Raw genomic sequence first — 15000 nt, forward strand, 5'->3', positions numbered from 1 at the left:
GGTAAAAATACAGAGACCGATGTCATTGCCAACAGCATGGTCAATGATTGTTTCAACTTTGTTCCTGACGGAGCGAGCATTACAAATGGCGAAACGAAGATAGTTTGAAGGAAGACTCAATGACTGTGATGATCTCAGAGGCTTCAAAACAGACGAGTTGACACCATTAGAGGTGACAAGTTGAATATTTAATGATCTACAATCCCGACCCGAAGAAGTAATAGGAAGAATATTATGAACAGCATGTTTCCTAGCTTGTTTAGCCTTTCCAGCGCGACATCCTCGGTACTTAAAAATACCAAGGGCTTTTTGAGTAGACATAATGAAGTTTGATCCAAATGGCTTCGACCAAAAGAACGTAAGCGGAGAAGATCGGTTCGGGAGTAGAACTTCGTAACAATTTGGGCTTGACTTGATTGATTGTCGGCGGGGGAAATAGCGTAAGGAGGCGAGTACGCGCGATCAGTAGAACGATGAGCGAGTGCGCCAGCATTTCTTTCCACGTCCCGAAGAATAGCAAGGTCAAGGGGCGGCAACAAGTAGCACACATAACCATGTTTCTGCCAGGAAGAAATCGATCGTCGATTGAGCCCCAGTTAAGGTAGTCTTCGAAAATGAAAAGAAGGTCGATCCAATCCAATTGCTTGAAATGAAACAGGAACTGTGTTCAAAATACGATCTTCGTGTAACCAAAATGATAGAAAAAGTAACTGAAATACGAGTAAAATGAAAATTCTTCGAGGAGCATCATTTCGTGCTAGTTCGTTAGGTGTCGATAAACTGCTTTGAAGAGAGACAAGTTAAAATAAGAGAATTTTCTTAATGACAAAGCAGTAGCCTGTCGTTTGCCGTTTGCCTTTTCACACGAACGTGATGCCGAATCTCCAGTTACGGCAAACGACAACCGCCCGTGAGGCTGAAAGATGCTTAATTAATTGAGTCCAAAATAAAGAAAAAAGTGTTTCAGTTTTGCTCATTTGTTTTGCACGTTAGCTACATATAGATATATAGCTGAACTCTCAAAAGAGAGACTGAGAATTGTGCTTTTTATGACAAGCAGTAAGCTGCCGTTTTCCGTCTCCCGTCTGATGATGATACGATACGAAGCTTTTCAGCAAATCATAGCTAATCATAGGCCTCACAAAATTTGTAATCATGTTGCGTATAAAGGAATGAGAATAGTTAATAGTGCGATCCGAAACTTACTTTGGAGGGTGCAGGGATGGCGAAGTTGTGAAAGGACTCGTCTCCCACCGATGTAGTTCGGGTTCGATTCCCAGATTTGGAGTTGAGTCTGTTGGCTCTCTTCAGGCTCTGGGGGCCGTTTCTCGAAAGTCCCGAAACTTTACGGGCCATTTTCGGGTGTCACAATTCCCTTTGTAACTCAAGAACGGAGAGCATTTAATTCGTCAAACTTCACACTTATTTTTCTTTTTGCTACCTTGAAAACATGTTAAAAGATCGGCTTTCCAAAACAAGCGGTTGGCAATTTCACAGACGGCTTTACGGGCGCGAAAAGTTTTCGGGACTTTCGAGAAACGGGTCCCTGATCCGAGAGGTTTTTCTCCGGGTACTCCGGGTTTTCCCTCTCCTTATTAAATTGACATTCAAATAAAGTTAATTATAATTATTATATGGCTTGTGTTTGTAGCTGATATAACGCGCGCTCTGATTGGCTAATTGTGACTGAATTGTAGGGCATGTTTCTCGCGTAATGCCCACGGGCCGATTACGGGCTTGCAAAAACAAAGCAAGAGGTAATTAAAAAGCCATATAATAAACTACTTACTAACCGAGCTTGCTCGAGCCGTACTGGGATATTGGCCTCGGTCGTTTTTGTACGGACCTCGCTGCGCTCGGTCCGTACTGCCACGACCTCGGGCCAATAGGGAGCTTACGAAACGAGGACGGCGACGGCAACGAGGACTTCATTTTAAAATACGAGTTCGCGTTATTCATATCACTACGAAACTATTTCATGTCGTTTCGCGTTAAAAATGTGTAGTAACTGTCGAGGAATTAAACTGGTATGAGTGAGTTGGAAGCGTAGAGAGAGAACTGAAAATTCATCGTCATGTGCTAACGTCCTCCACAGAACCTTTAATTTGGTCATTTCACGTCGTCATTTAGGAGCTGACGGCAAAAAATGTACTAAAATGTAAAACGCACGTGCAATGCGTGCGGAGCCATTGTTTTTGCTTACTAAACCTATTGTTTTGCAGCGTCGTCGTTGCCGTCGGCGTCGTCGTTTCGTAAGCTCCCTAATATTCCCCAGTACGGCCCTCGCGCTCGGTTAGTAAGAAGTTATTATTATCACTTAAAAACTGTTCTAAAACTATATTGACCTCTGAGAATGCGGCACATAGGCCTATGGAATACTAAGATCCCGGCTGGAAAGGGTTTCGTCACATACGGCTCAAAGACAGCTCACATACGTATACGGCCTTGGGGCTCACTTATCTCTCGCTTTCTGCTTTACCGGGGAACAAAATATTTAAGAGAAGCGATGTTTCACTTAATTATCTTAGGCTTACCGGTAGCTTGAATTGATTTAATGGAGCTTGACTTCAGCTCTGTTGACACCTTTTTGCTTTATGTGATAATTTGCGTTCGAGGAGAACGTAATCCTGTCAGTCCCGCGGGATGTCCTCTGAGTATCGTGATCGTGATGCCGTTCGGACGCCATCTTGTTCTGGCACAAATAACCTCTACCTCATGTGACAGTGTTCGAAGTGAAGCCCTGTTGGACAGGATTATACCTGGATGGGTGATCATTCGGCAATACCCCGTGCCGTACATAATTGCTGGGGAGTCACGTTGTTTGGCTATCCAGAAGGAAACACTACTGATGACCCACAAAACGGATATTACATTTTAACACATGTATTCCTTAATTGTTTTTAATAAAGTTATTAGCAACAAGATAACAGTCAAAATACGTAGTGTGATATGTCATTACTGAAAAAATACTACAATATAGAACTAAGGGTACAAAACGATTCTCCTCAAAATCGATGACAAAACAGGAATCGAACGCAAGTCACTAATCCTTGAATAGTGCTAGTTAAAGGGATAAATAAATAAATAAATGAATAAATGAAATCATAAGCTCATTACTTTTTCAACTGTAGCATGCTGAAAGATTTAGAACGAGGGCGAGGTAGCTTGCACATCTATTCGAGTTCGAATGAAATAGAAGCCAAAATTTCAGCTCTTCAATTTTAAGCTGGGATGGCAACCTTCCTTCGAGGGATGCACCTAGAATGTCTGCTTCCCGTTTGCTTTACAGTACATAAAGACCTTAGTTTACTGATGCGGCCATTTTTTCCTAACCAGGCGAGAGGACTGACTAGCTCTGACGAAGGGCTAACGCTCGAAACGTCAGCTTTTAGAATCTCTGTACGGTGGCCAATTTACATTATCAACTCCGTTGATAAAACCAAATTTTTGTGACTAGCCTCGTTGTCGAGCTACTCGGCCCAGGTTGTCCGTGTCGTCCGCCATTTATGGAATGGGTGTATTACGGTGATTGGTTTCGATTTCATTAACATGCGAACTGGAACTCTGTTCGTCAAATCTCGTTATGAAAGAAAGAGAGAAATGAGCCTCGCCCTTGGATCTGGACAATTCAGGAAGCCATTGTCTCTTATATACACCTGAAAACCCCGCTCTTCGAATATATACATTTCGATCTTTCAGATCTCGTCATTTAGACCAAATATGTTTAACAATGAAATGGTTCGTAAACATCTTGTGACTGTCAATTTAATCACGCAATGCCTGCTGATGAAGTATACACGTCATGCTTTACGAGTAATATCAAGGTATCTGTATTTTCTTTATTTGTCTGCAAGTACACCTACACCAAGGAGATCGAATTAGTCACTGGAATTAAATCTTCGAACAAACCCATGCCACTGAAGGAAGAATAAAAGATAATTGAGCAAAAGTCGATCATTGGCTGCTTAACAGTGGTTATCAAAATCTCCTTGATTGTGATTGGTTTTAAAAAACTCCTATTTTCCACTAATTCACTTGCCAATCACATTCAAAGTTGTAGTTTAAATCCAAGAATCACAAAAGCAGGGCATGTATTTCCCGGTGTTGTGGTCTGGCCTTTCCTTCAGCAATGTGGTCGGCTTGGCGTAATCTTCTGAATGGACTACTGATCGATGAGACCACATAACAGCAAAAACAGACAGTAGTCAAATTGAAGGAGTCCAAGTGCTGAAACTGATGATCTTAAGTAAACCTTGGTTTCAATCATCATAGAAACAGTGCACAGACTCCTAAATTAAAGCTTTCTTTCTTTCTTTAATGCATATTTTCCCTTTCTTTCATAAAACGTGGCTCGTCCTCTTTTCTCGGAAATTGTAAGAGGTAAGAGATAAGAGGTAAGAAGACTTCGTGTCGTCCAATTCCGTCTGTAATGATACTCGTGATAAACAAATCAAACTCCTTTGTTATCACTCGTATGACTTCAGTCAACACTGGAGTGTGGAGAAAGCACGCAACGTTTTCTGCATCTATGAGGGGCAACCAACGTCAATTTTCGGAAAATATCTGTTCGGAAGACGATTTGAGATCTAGAATCATTCGGAACATTTGTTGTAAAATTCTTGCTTGCCTGCCTCTCCTAGGATTTTCGAACGTCTGAAAAATGATATAATTGCCCATTTTCAACGGATTTTTACCCTTAAAAGGTCACCTAGAATTTTCGGGAGCCTTTTTTCTGGCTGAAATTTTCGAATAGGTAAGTTTTGATCCCTATAATTTTCGGATTACTAGACTTTCAGCTAGGAAATCCGAACAGGTCGATGAAAAATCTTTAGGGGATAAAAATATGCCTATATCTACCGTTTAAATACTAAAATACATTTAACAATGATATGTTTGAGTGGTTTTGAACTATATTCTCGTTAGGTGCCCCTGATATATCATGTCACGTTCGAATAAATGACGAAGCATTTTCGGAGTGTCCTTTTTTGGGCCCGAGATTGCAAAAAATGACATGAATTACAGACTCGACAAAAGCAATCTTTTCCGGAAAAGCTAAAAAAAGGTATAAAGCTTGCTGTGCTAACTCGGACTTTGAGATGTGGTAAACTGTGCCTGTTGTTCCTGGAAATCTCCATCAAGTATGTACTTCCTTTTCATTCGCCGCAGTATCCGGTTTCAAATGCCAAACGCCATGCTTTTCTCATTTATAATCAAATTGTGAAAAAGTATGATTTTTTACTTAATATTTTCCTGGTCTTCTATTTATTCGTTCAAGTAGAGAATGTTAGGACTCAACTACTCATGAATACTTGTAACAAGAAGCTTCATTTTGTCCTTAATTATATCAGAAAACAAATTTCTAGTTTCTAAAGAAACTGTGTAGCCTGAAATGTCAGTCGTCTCCCGCCCTCAGCCTTCCCCGGGGAAGCGCCGGTGGGAGAGTGAAACAGGAAATTTGGTTTTATCAAACGTGTCGATAAAGGTTGAATTACCACCGTGAACGATTTGGAAAGCTGACATTTCGAGCGTTATCCATTCGTCCGAACGAATAAAACCAAATTTTCCTGTACAGGTATCATGAGACATTGTTTTTAGGCTTAACTGCAGAATATCAAGTTGTAGTATGTAATTTATTCAAACCAGCATTTCTCGTCCTAAAGGCGTGACTCGTGAATTAAGCAGTGATCGATTGTGAATTTTACGCTTCGGTTAACTAAATTTTTTACGGGGACAGCTATTTCTAGAGTTATTTTCATAGAGTTATGTCGTAGAGTTAGAGTTAAGTTTCCAAAATCCTCAGCCAACATTCATAAAAGCTAACCTTACGCCTAAGGTTAGCTTTTATGCATGTTTAGGATACTTTCTGTATTTCTGAATTCAGGATTTAGGCCTTCCAAAATCTTGAATTCAGGATTTTGGAAACTTAACTTAACTCTAATGTCATAACTCTATGAAAATAACTCTAATGCTTCTCAACCTCATTTTTTACAAGATCGAGTGAAGAAAATAGCACTCGTTTACTGATTAAGCCTAAGCGCTCGTTACAGTGATTAATTAAGCCTAACTCTCTTTTGACATTTTAGCTTTCATTTTACGATTCGGTTAACTTAACTTTTCATTAGTTCGTGTGAAGAAAATAGTACTCGTTTACTGATTAATTAAGCCTTAGCGCTATTTGCAGTGATTAAGCCTAAGCACACTTCTAGCATTTTAGCTTTCAATTTACGGTTTGGTTCACTACACTTTTCACGAGATCGTGTGAAGGAAATAGCACTCGTTTACTGATTAAGCCTAAGCGCTCTTTTCAGTGATTAGGCCTAAGCACTCTTGTAACAGTTTAGCTTTCGATTTACGGTTCGGTTAACTACACTTTTCACGAGCTTATCTCACTACGTACAGTACCGCGTAGCCAGCTTCTAAGATAGCCTTCCATCTTGATTTGATTATCTCACTGCGTACCGCGTACCGCGGATTCTGAGATAGTTTCTGAGATAGGATTCATCTTAACTTGATTATCTCACTGCGTACCGCGTACCGCGTAGCCAGCTTCTAAGATAGCTATTTTCAATTCGCAATTTATTGTTACTTGAACAAATTACATACTTCAACTGGAATTTATTAGTTTCTGCGTACCGCGCAACCGGCTACGCAGAACTTTGTTCGAGTGGCAGGGTATTCTGCAGCCCGGGGGTCGGACTCCCATATGAAACAGACGGGGATGCTCGTCGGAAATTTTGAATTTAACCCCTAAAGGAGACCAATCTAGGCGTGGCTTAAGCAAATTTTGACCCCTAAAAGAGACCGTTTAAAAACACAAAAATACGACACGCAATGAGTTTTAATGATAAAAAGGCATAATCATCGAATGCTTTTATCTAAAAAGAAAATTTAAAAGGAAATTTGACTTCTGTTTCTCTTTGCGTAATTCTGTGTTACTTCGCGGAACCCTAAACGAGACCTTGGTGGCATAAAATATTGGCGCTTTGCGGAACACCCTAAGCGAGACCAAAATCCAAAATTTACACCCCTAAGCGAGACGACGAGCATCCCCGTCTGTTTCATATGGGAGTCCCCCCCCCCCCCCCCCCCCCCCCGGGTTCTGCAGTTACTTTTTTTTTTTTTGACTGGCGCGAAAAACATCAGAAAGTGAGTAGTTGATGTAGAAAATGTTTTTCGTTCCATTTGGCCTTCAGGGTCACGCGCATAAAATTATGAAAAACGACATATTGGACCTCCCACTCTCAGCTTCTCAAAATAGTCGGAAAGTACACCTTTCGTGTCATAAACGTGACAGCTGTCATTTCGTGCAAACACGAGATGATACATCACTTGAATTACTCTCCATTTCCTTGTTTCGAGAAGCCTGATCATAATGAAAATGAACGGAAAAGCGCAGTGTGGAAGAAGAAATTTTAGGTTTTTGCATCAGATTGACAACGCCACAAATTTGAAATACGTGACTAGAACTTTGACGTCAGACGCGATGAAGCGACGTCATCAAATATTTCGTAAAAATATTGAATATATCATGTGAGGCAACAGAAACCGATCAAATTTGAGAAGACCACCAGTACGAAGAGATCGAGAGAATCATCGTAAAATAACAATATTGAAAAGAAGAAATGGCTCCAACAGCTCAACAACTCAGTTCACAGTGGGCCACTGATGCTGAAAAAGAAACAGAATCGGACAGATTAATAAGAAAAAGCAAGCAGTCGCCGTTTGTTCCAATCGGTGAGTTAAATTGTTTAAAATTTGCCGGCCGGTGTAAACCGACAGAATACTATTTTTTCTCTCGTCAGGCAAGAAAGTGCTGTGTTGTTTGTGTTTGGCAAAGCATTGAACTTTGATTGTTCAAGTACGAAATGCTAGAAATAAGCATAAATTTCTTCGTCGGGAAGAAAGGATTTTGTGAGCACAACGTGAGCTCAAAAATTAAAATAAGCTTTAAAAATGTTTTAATTTTGGTGTACTGTCTTATATTGTCATTTATTCATGTTTAGACAGAACAATTTATCTGAAATCGTCAGAGAAAGCTTAAGGGTTATTTCTCAAGATTACTTTTCGTGTCTCTACAAAAAAAGAGAGTGGAAAAAACTCTCTGAGGAAGTCTTCAAATATCCGTATAGTGACGGAATGATGCAATAACTTTGACATCCGTCCAAGCTGCTTCCTTGAATCCGTCAATCATTATACTCCTCAAACCTAGTTAAAACTATACCAGGAGTTAACTTCTCTTACATGCAAGCCTGGTTTCCATATGATCGTCCCCATCCTCCTCTGAACATTATCATATGGAAACCAGGAGGGAGGAGGGTAAAATTTACATGAAACTCACCAAAGCCGGATGGCTCCAAACAACAAACAAGATGGTGGACGTTTTTGCGTTTACGGTGTTTTCGTGTAGTTTATTTAATATTTTATGATTTGTTCCGCTAGCGGCCGCTTTTCAGTGTCTATGGAAACAAATTTGCACTAATTTTTCATTTCGTTTAGTGGATGTCCATACAATGTTGTTTTTGAAGAAACGGAAACAACCGAGCTACCCCTCATCATTGTCGTTTGTTTGGGAGCTAGCAGATGGGGATCTTACTTCATGGAAATAATAATTTATTGATTTAGATACAGAGAAGGAAGTAAAAAGTGCCTCAACAATTTTGCCCAAGGTTGTGGAAAATGTAGTTCAGAAATTTCCTGTTGATCAATTGCTTTGCCTATGCTTGGAATTGTTCGATGAATATTTAGGAGTGAATAAACTGCAGCGAAGTAATAGTTTATTACCATGTTGAGATGGATACTTCGCAGTTTATTAAGTTCGAAATCAGTGTTCACTTCAAATATTTTGATAGTTAGTGGTTAATAAACTGCAAAGGTGTTTGTATCTGTAAGATTTGTTGAGTCACGTTTTTGGTAAATTTAATTTTTGTCCATAGAGTACCATAAATGCAAAATTTGCATTTTTCGAAATCCATTTCTTTACAACTTTCCAGAGGGAAAAATGATTTTGCTAAATCTTTGTCAATACTCAGGTACCCTCTTCAATACCTGAAATAACAATCTGACCAACTGGCTTTGCTTTATTTTCATTTGCAATATTTAGGTATTGCAGGAACTGTGGCAGCAGTAGTCTGGGGTGTGATTGCCTACAAGAACCGAGGACCTGCCATGACAACCAGCAGATATCTTATGAGATTACGAGTAATTGCACAGAGTTGTGTTGTTGGTTCAATAATGGCTGGAATTGGCGTCACAGCACTCCAAGACAAGCTTGAAGCCAGGTCAAAGAACCAGTAGTGATGGAGAATATAAAGACGTACAAATATAGGATTTTTGTTCTCCAATTCAAACTATCGAAAAACAAGAAAATGAGTCAAGATAAAGAAAACTGGCATGTGTGGAATTCATCAACATCATGTGGACTTGACCGTTGCTTTGGATAATAATAATTATTATTGCTTTGGATAAGAGGGATACCATTTTGTACAGAGTTAATTTGCTGATGGAAATTTTTATAAATTAACTATTTATTGGTATTTATTTGGCCATGATGAGAATGGTCATGTTTTATACCAGTCTGATATCCAAAGATCTTTCTTCTGATTGCCTATAACAATGCCAGACTTTTTAGTGTTCCTTGTGTAGAATAAGATAAACACTTTGATTAAAAACTGAAATACGGACATCAGATTTTCAGTATTTTCATTTGCTTGCAGGACACGGGCTATCAGGTCATATACCTGCTGTACCTAATATGGTCAAGGAATGCGTCAGCAATAAAGGGAGCTGAAAACATTTTTGCAGCTCTCAGAAAAAAATGGCCGACAATAGCTGGTTTGGACCGGGATAAAATCAACATGAAAGAGTTTTTGATCCTGGAGTTTTTAATAAAACAATAATTTATTATTCTACTCGGGCTTGCTGGATATAAAATGATTATAACCAACTTGGCGCTACGGACCTCATTGGTAATCTATCACTTCATATCCAACGTGCCCTTGTAGAATAACTGTTAAATAATCAGCAATTTAAAGAAGAGTCTTAAAATGTTGTTGAGTCTGTGAACCTTGACTGTTAAAATTGCGACATCAAGTCACTAGGACAGTGATCATCCAAGTTAAGGATGGTGCATACTAATTCAAAGGTATTTTTGCCCAGGTTTATGATTATGCGGGAAATGTAGATCTCAACTAGTGTTATTGAAATCCAAAGAGAAAATTGGGGGTAACCACGCATCTTTCAAAGATAATTCATGAATAATATTTGTAAAAACCTTTAAAATACAAAGCCATGTATGGCATTCTTTCTCAAATTGAAGCTTAATTATCTCTGAAAAATGCATGGTTGCCCTCAATTTTCTTTTTGAATACCAATAGTACTACTTACTAGGATCTACTTTCTCTGCATAATTTTAAACCTCGCAAAAATATATCTGTATTAGTAAGCATCATCGATAGGAAATCCGAGTGTCTTGGGATGCGCAGAAGGTATACGCAATAACAATAGTAGGCACCGTCCTTAAAATATTTGCATAACACCTCCTTGATCAAGTTGTGTTACAAGCATATGTGTTCTCTGTGTGTCTAAATTCTTGTTATTATTTAAGTGGAGTTGACCATTAGGCCATGTACCGGTAAGCTCCTTACTTTGGCTCTACTAATGTAATATTCATATCTCCAGCAATAATTTAATTATTATAAAGGTTGGTCCTTGATGCATGCAAAAAGTTACTAATATTGTTGTTAAATACAAGTCTTGTTTGAAATAAAACCTCTTTATATTTATTGACCCTTTTCTCACCTGAAATTAAGACATTAAGATTTTACTCTGGCTATTGCCATACAATTTTTACTCGCTGATTGGGGCGCTTATGTGTGAATGGGTTAATAACATCTACATGTAGGTCCACTCAAAAACTGTCTACATGTAAGTACACATGTTAACTGAGAAACAAAATACAGACCCTTTTAATGTAGAATTCAGAATTCAGTGGTTTTTTTTTTTTTGTTTAAAAGAAGGGTGTCCCCCTTTTTTCAATATCTTTCATACTTTATACATATTTTTACCCCATTGTTTCTCTCTCTTAAATATATGTTAATATTTTATTCTCACACTTACTTGATGATGATCGAAGCATGGTTGAAACGTTGTTTTTACCGTAGAATTTAAGCAATTGTCTCTTAGTATAGACAACTGAAAAATTAAGGTGGCTCCAACAGGATTTGAACCTGTGACCTCTGGCATCGCAGATAAGTGTGAGGATCATTTCTTTCTTTCATCTATAGCTTGCACTTCAAACATACTCATTTCTTTTAGATCTCGTTATAGACCTTATTCATAAATGGCGGTCACATTTATAATTCTTTTGTCCACGTGCAAATTAGCCTACCAAGCCTCATTTTAGAGCAAGAATTCTTTTCAATTCACTGTAGGGTATCAAGGCTTGGTAGGCTAATTTGCACTTTGACAAAAGAATTATAAATTGACCGCCATTTATGAATAAGGTCTATTTATACCAACATGTCATGTCAATGCACAGGCGCCCCAGGCTCAGTGTGAGGGAAGCCCAGTATGGCCAACAAAAATATAAGGATTTGTATGGGAACCCCAATAAAAGGCATAAGAAGATAATTACATGAAAAAATTCTCAATTAAAATTTAAAAAGCCCAACCTTACTTTCATTGTGGGTAGCCTCATTCCTGTGTGGTTCTTTTCCAGATCCAATCTGATTTGAGCCATTTTTCAATTCCGCAGTTGCCCACTGTATTCTAAACCTTTTATCGGGATTCCCATATAAATCCTTATGTTTTTCTCGGCCATACCAGTCTTCCCTCACACTGAGCTTGGGCTACCTGTGGTGACCGTCAATTTAATCAAGGTATCTGTATTTTTTTTATTTGTCTTAAAGTACACCTGCACCAGGAGATCAAAATAGTCACTGGAATTAAATATTTGAACAAACCCACTGAAAGAAGAATGAAGGGTTCGTGCTACTCCTTAAAGTGCTTGAAAAGCCCTAGAATTTAATTTTGGACTTCAAGGGCGCTTGAAAAGCCCTTGAGAAAAGGTTTTGTGGGAAACTGCTTGAAAACTCCTTTAATTTTTGCTTAGGTGAAAGTTGTAGAGATTGCATCATGCCAAGAGAAAATGAAGATCATGCTAAATTAAAGACAAGACGAGGATACCTAAACTTCGAGTCAGGATTCGAGCTAGGATCCGAGCCAGGATTCCAGCCAGGATTTGAGCTAAGATGAGCTTTCTCTGCTATTTATTCTCTAATCGTTCGGTTAGGTTAGGTCTCCAATCGGTTAGGATAGGTCTATTTGCGTTGGTTCTAGTCTAGTTAGGTCCAGTTAGGGTTAGGGTAGGTTTCGGTTAGGTTAGGTTAGGTCTCGGTTAGGTCTCGAATCCTGGCTCGGATCCTATCTCGGATCCTGGCTCGAATCCTGGCTCGGATCCTGGCTCGGATCCTGGCTTTATTCTTAGTTTATCTCAGACAAGACATCTCAAAAATTGAGCAAATTGACTGTTGGGGTAAGATTAATGCAAAAAGTAAAAGGCCGTGCGTGCACTTAACTTGCAGGATGTGGGAAAGAATATCAATGTAGGCTTTTTCAGCAAAGAAAACACTGAAACACGGTGTATGGCATAGAAATCTCCTTACAAACACTCCTTGAAAACTCAATTTCTGGTTCTTGAAAACTCCTTGAATACTCCTGGAATCTTATATACAAAATCCAGCACGAACCCTGAGAATGAAATACAATCGGGCAAGAGTCGGTTGATTGGCCGCTTAACAGAAGTAACTTAGAAGTAACCTCTAGAGAATACACACAACGCTTTGTGCATAAATAGACTAAAGATGGTTTTCAATCACGTGGCAAAACGGATTAATTTATAACAGACCTGTCAACTCGCCCGGGTGCTGCCGGGAGACTTCCGCTAGTTTTCGTCCTTTTCTCCTGGTCTCCCAGTTTCAAACAATTTTCTCCCGGCTGCTAGTGGTTATTCAGATCAATATGTATGGGTTATTGACCAAGCGTGAGGTCAAGATGACTGGATATTGGCCAAGTTCTTTTTTTGCGTGTTTATGGACCGAGACGAAGTCTCGGTCCATAAACACGCAAAAAAAGAACGAGGCCAATATCCAGTCATCTTGACCGAACAATCTTGGTCAATAAAGGATTTATTTATTATATGACTTAAAACACCAAAAAATGATCTTTGATATTGCGGGACCAAGCGAGAAATCCCGAGCGGGCAGTATGGCTCCATCTTGCCCGCTCGGGTAGCCAATCAGAGCGCGCGATTTGGTTCATCTTGCCCGCTCACGGAGCTAGTCATATAATAAGAAGATTTTATTATATGACTAGCTCCGTGAGCGGGCAAGATGAACCAAATCGCGCGCTCTGATTGGCTACCCGAGCGGGCAAGATGGAGCCATACTGCCCGCTCGGGATTTCTCGCTTGGTCCCGCAAGATCAAAGATCATTTTTTGGTGTTTTAAGTCATATAATAAATCCTTTATTGACCAAGATTGTTCGGTCAAGATGACTGGATATTGGCCTCGTTCTTTTTTTGCGTGTTTATGGACCGAGACTTCGTCTCGGTCCATAAACACGCAAAAAAAGAACTTGGCCAATATCCAGTCATCTTGACCTCACGCTTGGTCAATAACCCATACATAGAACTGGAGTAGAAATTTCTACCATTATCTTTGTTATATGGCTTACATTTGGGTTATGAAAGGGATTTGAAGGATAACATTAATACCCAGACCAGGCCCCCCGTGTGGTAAATAAACAACGCGATGAAGAGACAGCGGGCCGAAAACGCGAATGTCACTGTCACCGACTGTCACCGAATCTGACACCGTGATATTCAACTTCGTTCCCAGTGTCTCTCTCCTCTGCCTCCACTGGGAACGAGGTTGCCCCGCGTATCCCTTTCTTATATTACGTCAATGTATTAGACATCCCCTCCACTAGTACTAACTATCAATTTCTCTCGGGAAAATCAAAAAGCGTTTTTAAGATGTATTCCCCATCTATGATCAAACTGTAAAAAAGCGTGAGTTTTTACATAAAAAATTTCAAGTTCTCTATTTATTCATTCAAACGGAGTATGTTAGGACTCAACGACTCATGAATACTTGTAATAAGAAGCTTCATTTTGTTCTTAATAATAGGCATTGAGACATTCTTTTTTAAACTGACGCGAAAGACATACGAAATGACCAGTTTGATGTAGAAAATGTTTTCGTTTCATTTGGCCTTCGGGACTGATCACGCACTAAAAGTTGGAAATGTGATTTGCATGGTCGTATTATAAGAAAAACGACATAAGGGGCGCTTACGATTTGTCGAAAAAAACTGGTTGGGGTGACGGGTTTGTGACCTTTGCATAATTCACTTTTTTCACCAATCCCATATTACAGTTACGCTTGAGATCTGGGACTCCCTATTTGTTTATTTGCACTGGAACAGATTTCCAGAGTCGCCGTTTTCAAATGTTGATCTGTCCACCCTAGAAGTTTAAATGGGGGATTATTTGCATTAAAACAATGGTATTCAGTTCACTGAAGTATGATACAGTCCCAAGAATAAATAGCTTGTATTAGTATAAATACACAGGTGATAATACAAAATCGCGCCCTCTTATTGGCTCGTTATCTCGGATTATCAGCCGATAATCACCTCGACGGACAAAATGGCTGCCAGTAGTAGTTTTGCCACTGTAAGTGAAGATGATTTCGCGTTGAAATGTTTTTTTTTCTCTTTTTTGAAATAATCACCTGTGTATTTATACTAAAACAATTATTCGCCTCAGGCTCAGTGAATATCGGTGAATATTCACCTCGACTTCGTCTCGGTGAATATTCACTGATAATCAATAATTGTTGATTGTTTTTATGTAAGGACTCCCCCAAGACGTATTGCATTATGGGATGGTGAAAATAGTCAATGGTAAGCGATTTTCCGTTTTCACTGACCTACAATAGC

This window comes from Montipora foliosa, chromosome 8 (assembly GCF_036669935.1).
Source record: "Montipora foliosa isolate CH-2021 chromosome 8, ASM3666993v2, whole genome shotgun sequence".
Classification (NCBI taxonomy): domain Eukaryota; kingdom Metazoa; phylum Cnidaria; class Anthozoa; order Scleractinia; family Acroporidae; genus Montipora; species Montipora foliosa.